Raw genomic sequence first — 6,174 nt, 5'->3', positions numbered from 1 at the left:
AGGTCATATCTGTCAGTGCTGGTGTCATTGCTTAAACAAGGCCAAAAGCAGATAAGAATCAGGGAGCTATTTTATTGTATTGGATAATGTTACCATAAGCCTTAGCATTGGTCAATTCCTGTAGCCCACACCCAAGGACTCAAAGTGGAACCTGACTGTTAGCCTGTACACTTCTCCTGCACAGCTGGGTTAGAGACAGGCTGTGCTCAGTCTGGGCTCCCTCTTCATAACGAAGTGTCCCACTTATGGAACAGCTCCCTAGAGTATGGACAAACCCTGACTCTGTGGGCATATGTACATTGTATAGAAAACAAAGACTGGGAGAAAAATATGATACGATTGATAGTGGCGGTATCTAAATGGTAGGATTTCAGTTTTGTCAAATCTTGTGTATTTGATTTTCTATAAGACAAGTGATTAGTGAATAAATATAGCATATTTTGTCTAGGATTGAATTCAGTCCTTTAATGGAGGTTGCTGTTAATCAAGTATAAAATATCATGCAATAGAAGACATGATAAATGCAGTAGCTGGCATTGTGGATGCCGGGGAAAGAGTGATCTGGGAAAAATCAAGCGACAGTGGCAATCTAGCAGAAGCTCAAAAGAGGCAGGATGGGTCATGGGTCTGTGTCATTGAAACAGAGCATGCATTTTAGTGTTTACCTTTTTTTAGATCGACCCTTCCCTTCTGATTAGGCTCCCCTTAGCTAGAAAGCCAAAGCTCTGTTTTCATTTCCTTCCTCTTGTCCTTTGCCTTCCTTCATCCCCCAAAGAGGATGGCCCAACACCAGCTCAGCCCACACTTACTAGCCTCCCACATCCATACACACCACCCCATGTCCTCATCGAGAAGAAAGCCCCTGAGTAAACCCTGAGCCGCAGCACCAGTGTCCTGACAGTTACTCTGTGTCCCTCCAGCTCTCCCTGAGGATGTGGCGGATGACCTGCACCATGATAGGACAGGAGAAAAGCCTCCGTGGATCCCCAAGGTAAGCTGCATTGTTTCTGGTCTGAGATAGAAATATTGCTTTATTTCCCTTTCAATAGAATTAAGTTATGAATATTTGAGGGTATTCCTTCCAGATACATACAATTCCCTTGGTTGGGAGAATGTGGAGTGAGAGTCTATTACCAACTCATGGAGCCTGATTCCACAGGACATTACAATTGACAGCATCCATTACAGCCTGTAGAGTACGGAGCTCTCTCTCCTGCAGCGATTTTTCCTCTAGGCAAAGAATTCTGTAATTTCCAACCTAAATGGACTTGGAAGTTCCAACCTCCCAGCAATGTTCTTGCCTTTCAGCCTGAGTAGGTTTGCTCTGATAACCCTTGCTGGGTTCCCTGGACCACTGTTTCTTATGAGGTTTTCTACTGTCAGCAAATGAACAAAAGACCTGAGCATCACTGTGATCTTATCCTCATAGTGTTTTCTCTTCTGTAATTGCAGGTGGCCTTCCCAGAACGTGAAAACGGTATGTATTGTGGAATCAGTCACTTGGGGAGGAAGAACTTTGAAGATAAGAAAGTGGGACATTCTTGCTGGTTTTAGTGTAGAGGGCAGACTGATTCCAAATTTGTGCTGGGAATGAGAGTAGGTGTCCTGGTGATAGAAAGTGATCTACAAGTAATGTGACCAATTACTATAGTCCCAGGAAGAAGCTGTATTACGGTTAGGTGGTGTAGGTTTGTGTGCATGAGACTGGGTGTGTCTGTATGTGAAATGAGTGGGATGATTCTGTGTGTGTAAGTGAACTTTTTGTGTTGTGTTTCCCTTGATTTATGTTCCCCTAAACATCACTGTTACTGGTGCCAACTTTCTAGAAAATATTCCCATCACCACTGCATCATGAATGGGTATGGATATAAAAGTAAATAAACTGTATACTTTCAGTGTGTGCATTGATTTTATACCAAGTGAGCCTCATTTAACCTGGAAAACAAATCCTATCACCACCCAGGCAAATGTTTACTGGATTATTATTATTATTTTTTTTTTGGCTGTGTTGTGTCTTTGTTGCAGTGTGCGGGCTTCTCATTTCGGTGGCTTCTGTTGTTCCAGAGCACGGGCTCTAGGTGCATGGGCTTCAATAGTTGTGGCACGTGGGCTCAGTAGTTGTGACTTGCAGGCTCTACGGCACAGGCTTAGTAGTTGTGGTGCACGGACTTAGTTGCTCCATGGCTGGATTCTTAATGAACAAAGCTGGGTTTCAGCATCCCTACTACTGGGTCAATTACAACTTCATTTAATAAGAAATCTCATCTCTTAGTAGGTCTCATAGCATTCTGAATGGTTATGATACATCTCTCTGCCACTTCCCTCATTCTAACTGTTTCCTATTAGAGCCTCGGGATGAGTCCTCCCCCCTTACCTGAAGCACCTAGTGCTAGGCAGGCCTCCTTCCTTTTGCAGGGAGCCCATGCCACACCCAGTTCTGGAGGAGTCCGAGAAAGAAGGAGCCTCCAGGAGTAGATGGAGGAAATTCACTCCACCATTCTCCTTTGAGGCTAATATTCACTATCGGATTCTGTGCTAAGGAAACGAAATGTCCTTCTCCTGTGGAAAGTCTGTCTTCCATCACTTGTGCCGGCCCTGTTTCTGTGTGCTGGGCAAGACACACTGCATACAATGAAGACAGAACCAAGAAATCTACCCCAGGGATTGAGTTCTGGGTGGGCACTGGCTCCCATCACAGGAGGGCAGACAGGAGGTTGTGCTTTGCAAGGTAGGATGGAGAAACCAAGGAGTGTGACAAGAGCATCTCCACTCATGTTGCGGTGCAAACTGCCAGATGAAGTAGGTTCTTGGTATTTTCTGAAGGCTTTTGCAAGCAAACAAGTCTGGGAGTAAAGTCAATTAAAACATGGAAAGTTATAGTTAAAATTTTTTTTCGATAGTGAGTCCTTTGAGAAATACATACTTTAATAGAATATGATTGCCTTATATGTGTCAATATTTTCCCCACCAAAGAAAACACTGAAAATGCTTGATTGTAAAATGTCACTTGTTTACCCAAGAGACTGTGTATGAGTAAAGTTGTTCTAGAAATCCTCAATCCCTAGGTCGTAGTTTGCTGATGGTGCTGAGGGGAACCCTGGTGTGCGATTCAGTGCCTGCTACTCACAGGGAGGCTCTTAAGAACACAGAGACCCGCCCAGTGGACCCCACGAGTGAGGACAGGATTGGCGCCTCGGGCTGCACTTGAAGAGGGAAATGCTTTAGAGAAGTGGAAGGAGATACAGGAAGGGCACCTGAGCCATGGGGAATCAGGGGTGTTTGGTTTAGAGATCAAGGAAAAGTGTACACCTGAGCACAGCCTGGGCCCCACTTAGGATGCTATTGGCGCTTCTGGTTGAATGGGGAAGAGAAGGGACATGCCCCTCTTGCTGGAGTGAACTGTGGAGAGATGTCTTCTTTAAAGCCTGGGGAGAGGAGCTTCTCTCCCATTATCTCCTGATACCTGTGTACATTCGAGACCCTTCCTGCTTTCTTCTTTCCCTCTGTTGGCTCCCGTTCCTTATTTTTCTTCTTTTTTCCCCTTTTTCCACTTTGTATTTCTTTTACATATGTGTATTTTATTGTTGTAAAAGTACACATACGATGAAATCCAACGTCTTAACAAGTTTTGAAATGTCCAGTCAGTCCTGTTGACTACATGCACCTTGTTGTACAGCATGTGTCTAGAACTTTTACATTTTGCAAATAACACATGCTAACCATTGAACACAGACTTCCCATGTCAACCTCTTGCCAGCTCTTGGAACCACCCTACTATTCTCTGCTTCTCGGAGTTTTCTTTCAGTTTTTGACCTTCTGTGACTGGCTTATGTCACTCTTACAAATGTCCTCCAAGTTCTTTCGTGTTGCTGCAAATGGCAGGATTTCCTTCTTTTTCAACGACTGAATGACATTCCACTGTATGTTTACACCACATTTTCTTTATTAATTCATCTTCCCATGGACACTAGGCAGTTTTCCTATGTTGTGTATTGTGTATAATGCTGCAATGGACATGAGATTGTAGATATCTCTTGGACATTCTTGTTTTATCTCCTTTGTATATAAACCTAAATGAGTGATTGTGGATTTTATGATAGTTCTCTTAATAATTTTTGGGGGACCTCCATTCTGTTTTCCATAATGGCTACACCATTTTACATTACAACAGGGTACAAAACAGGGTACAGGAGTTCCTATTCTTCACATCTTTGCCAGCATCCATTAATTTTCTTTCTTTTTTTTTTTTTTTTTTTTTTTTTTTTGCAGTACACGGGCCTCTCATTGTTGTGGGCTCTCCCGTTGTGGAGCACAGGCTCCAAACGCACAGGCTCAGCGGCCATGGCTCATGGGCCCAATCGCTCAGCGGCATGTGGGATCCTCCCAGACCAGTGCATGAACAGTTGTACCCTACATCGGCAGGCAGACTCTCAACCACTGTGCCAACAGGGAAGCCCTAATTGTCTTTTTATAATGCACATCCTAACAGGTGTGAGTGATATCTCCTTGTGGCTTGATTTCCATTTCCCTGATGCTTAGCGATGTTGAGCAAATTTTCATATGTAGATTGACTACTTGTATGTCTTTATGGATAAATGTCTAATGAAGCTTTTTACCCATTTTTAAACTCAGTTATTTGCCCGCTCTTTTTCTGAAATTGACTTGTAGTAGTTTCTTATATATTCTGGATATTGGTCCCTTATTCAGATACAAGGTTTACACATATTTCCTCTCATCCGATAGGTTGCCTTTTCATGCTGTTGATTGTTGAACAGACTATCCTTTCTTCACTTGGTTATCTTAGAACCTTGGCCAAGATCAGTTGGCCATATATATGTGCGTTTATTTGGGGTCTCTCTATTATATTTCATTGATCTATCTCACTGTCTTGATGCCACTAGCAGACTGTGTTGACTACTGTGGCATTGTTATGTGTTTTGAGTTCAGGAAGTGTTAATCTCCATCATTGCTCTTTGCTCTCAGGATTGTTTTATCTACTTGTGGGGGGTTCCATATGTATTTTAGGATTCTGTCCACTTCTATAATAATGACATGGAATTTTGTGGGTTGTTGCGATATATGTGTACATCACTTTATGTAGTATAGAAAATGCCAACAGTATTTAATAATCCAGTCTATGAACATCTTATATCATTCCAATTATTTGTCTCTTCTTTAATTTCTTTCCGCAATGTCCTGTAGTTTTCAGTATACAAATTTTTCACCTCCTACGGGGCCTTTTCCACTGCCTTCCTCAGGTCTTCTAGAGTCAGGGGTGAGAAGGATGGACTCATGGAGAGAGTGAAATCCCTCCCTCCCCTCTGCACCTACACTCTGATTATGTCTAATACAGGTGTACTGGGCCATGCCCTTCACCTCTGTCTACAAGTGGGCCCCTTGCTGGGAATTCCTCTTGAATCTGAGTGTTGACTGTACTATTTCAGTGTCCACAAGGACTCTTGCAATGCCTAGCGTGGGTCCAAGAGCCCAAGATATACCTACATACGAATGATCAGATCAGGCCATCAAATTTTCTGCAGTAAAGAACAACCAGGGGAGGGGTGGCTGTTTGCCTCTTTCTCATCTTTGGATTTCTTAGAGCTGAGCTTTCCAGTGTGGTAGCCACGAACCAAATGTGTCTATTTATAATTAATTTAGTTCAAACAATAATTAACTCATTCTATTAAAAAATGCAAAAACCACACAAGTGCTTGGTCACACTAGCCATGTTTCAAGTACGTCTGTAACATCTGAAATTTCAGGTTGGTAAGGTTGACGGTGAAAGCTATAAATGGGTCTATAGAAGTGAGTGGTTGAAAGGTGATTTTCTCAGCATCTCTCCCTCATTTGCAATTTTCAACTGTGATCAAGATCTTATTGAAGGACTCTGTCTGCACAGAGCACAGGGGAGGTCTGAGAACCTGGAGGGAATACCAGGGTGATGCTGTGTGAGCCAGCAAGTCGAGTAGGAGAAATGGGTGGGTCAACTTGTATAATAACTTTATGCTCATGGTTGTGTTCATACAGAATGGATCTTGGAGAGCATACATAGCAGTGATGCTGAGGACGATTCACATAGGGAACAACTCTCAGGTAGGATCTAAAGCGAGACAATTCCTAGAACACTTGGGTTCCACGCGGTTCTTTAGAAACTAAGGAAGGTGAATAGGAAAT

This window comes from Mesoplodon bidens (assembly GCF_964165515.1).
Source record: "Mesoplodon bidens genome assembly, contig: HAP1_SCAFFOLD_519, whole genome shotgun sequence".
In the NCBI taxonomy this organism is placed as follows: domain Eukaryota; kingdom Metazoa; phylum Chordata; class Mammalia; order Artiodactyla; family Ziphiidae; genus Mesoplodon; species Mesoplodon bidens.
The sequence above is the reverse complement of the archived record's forward strand: the minus strand, read 5'-3'. Positions refer to the sequence as shown.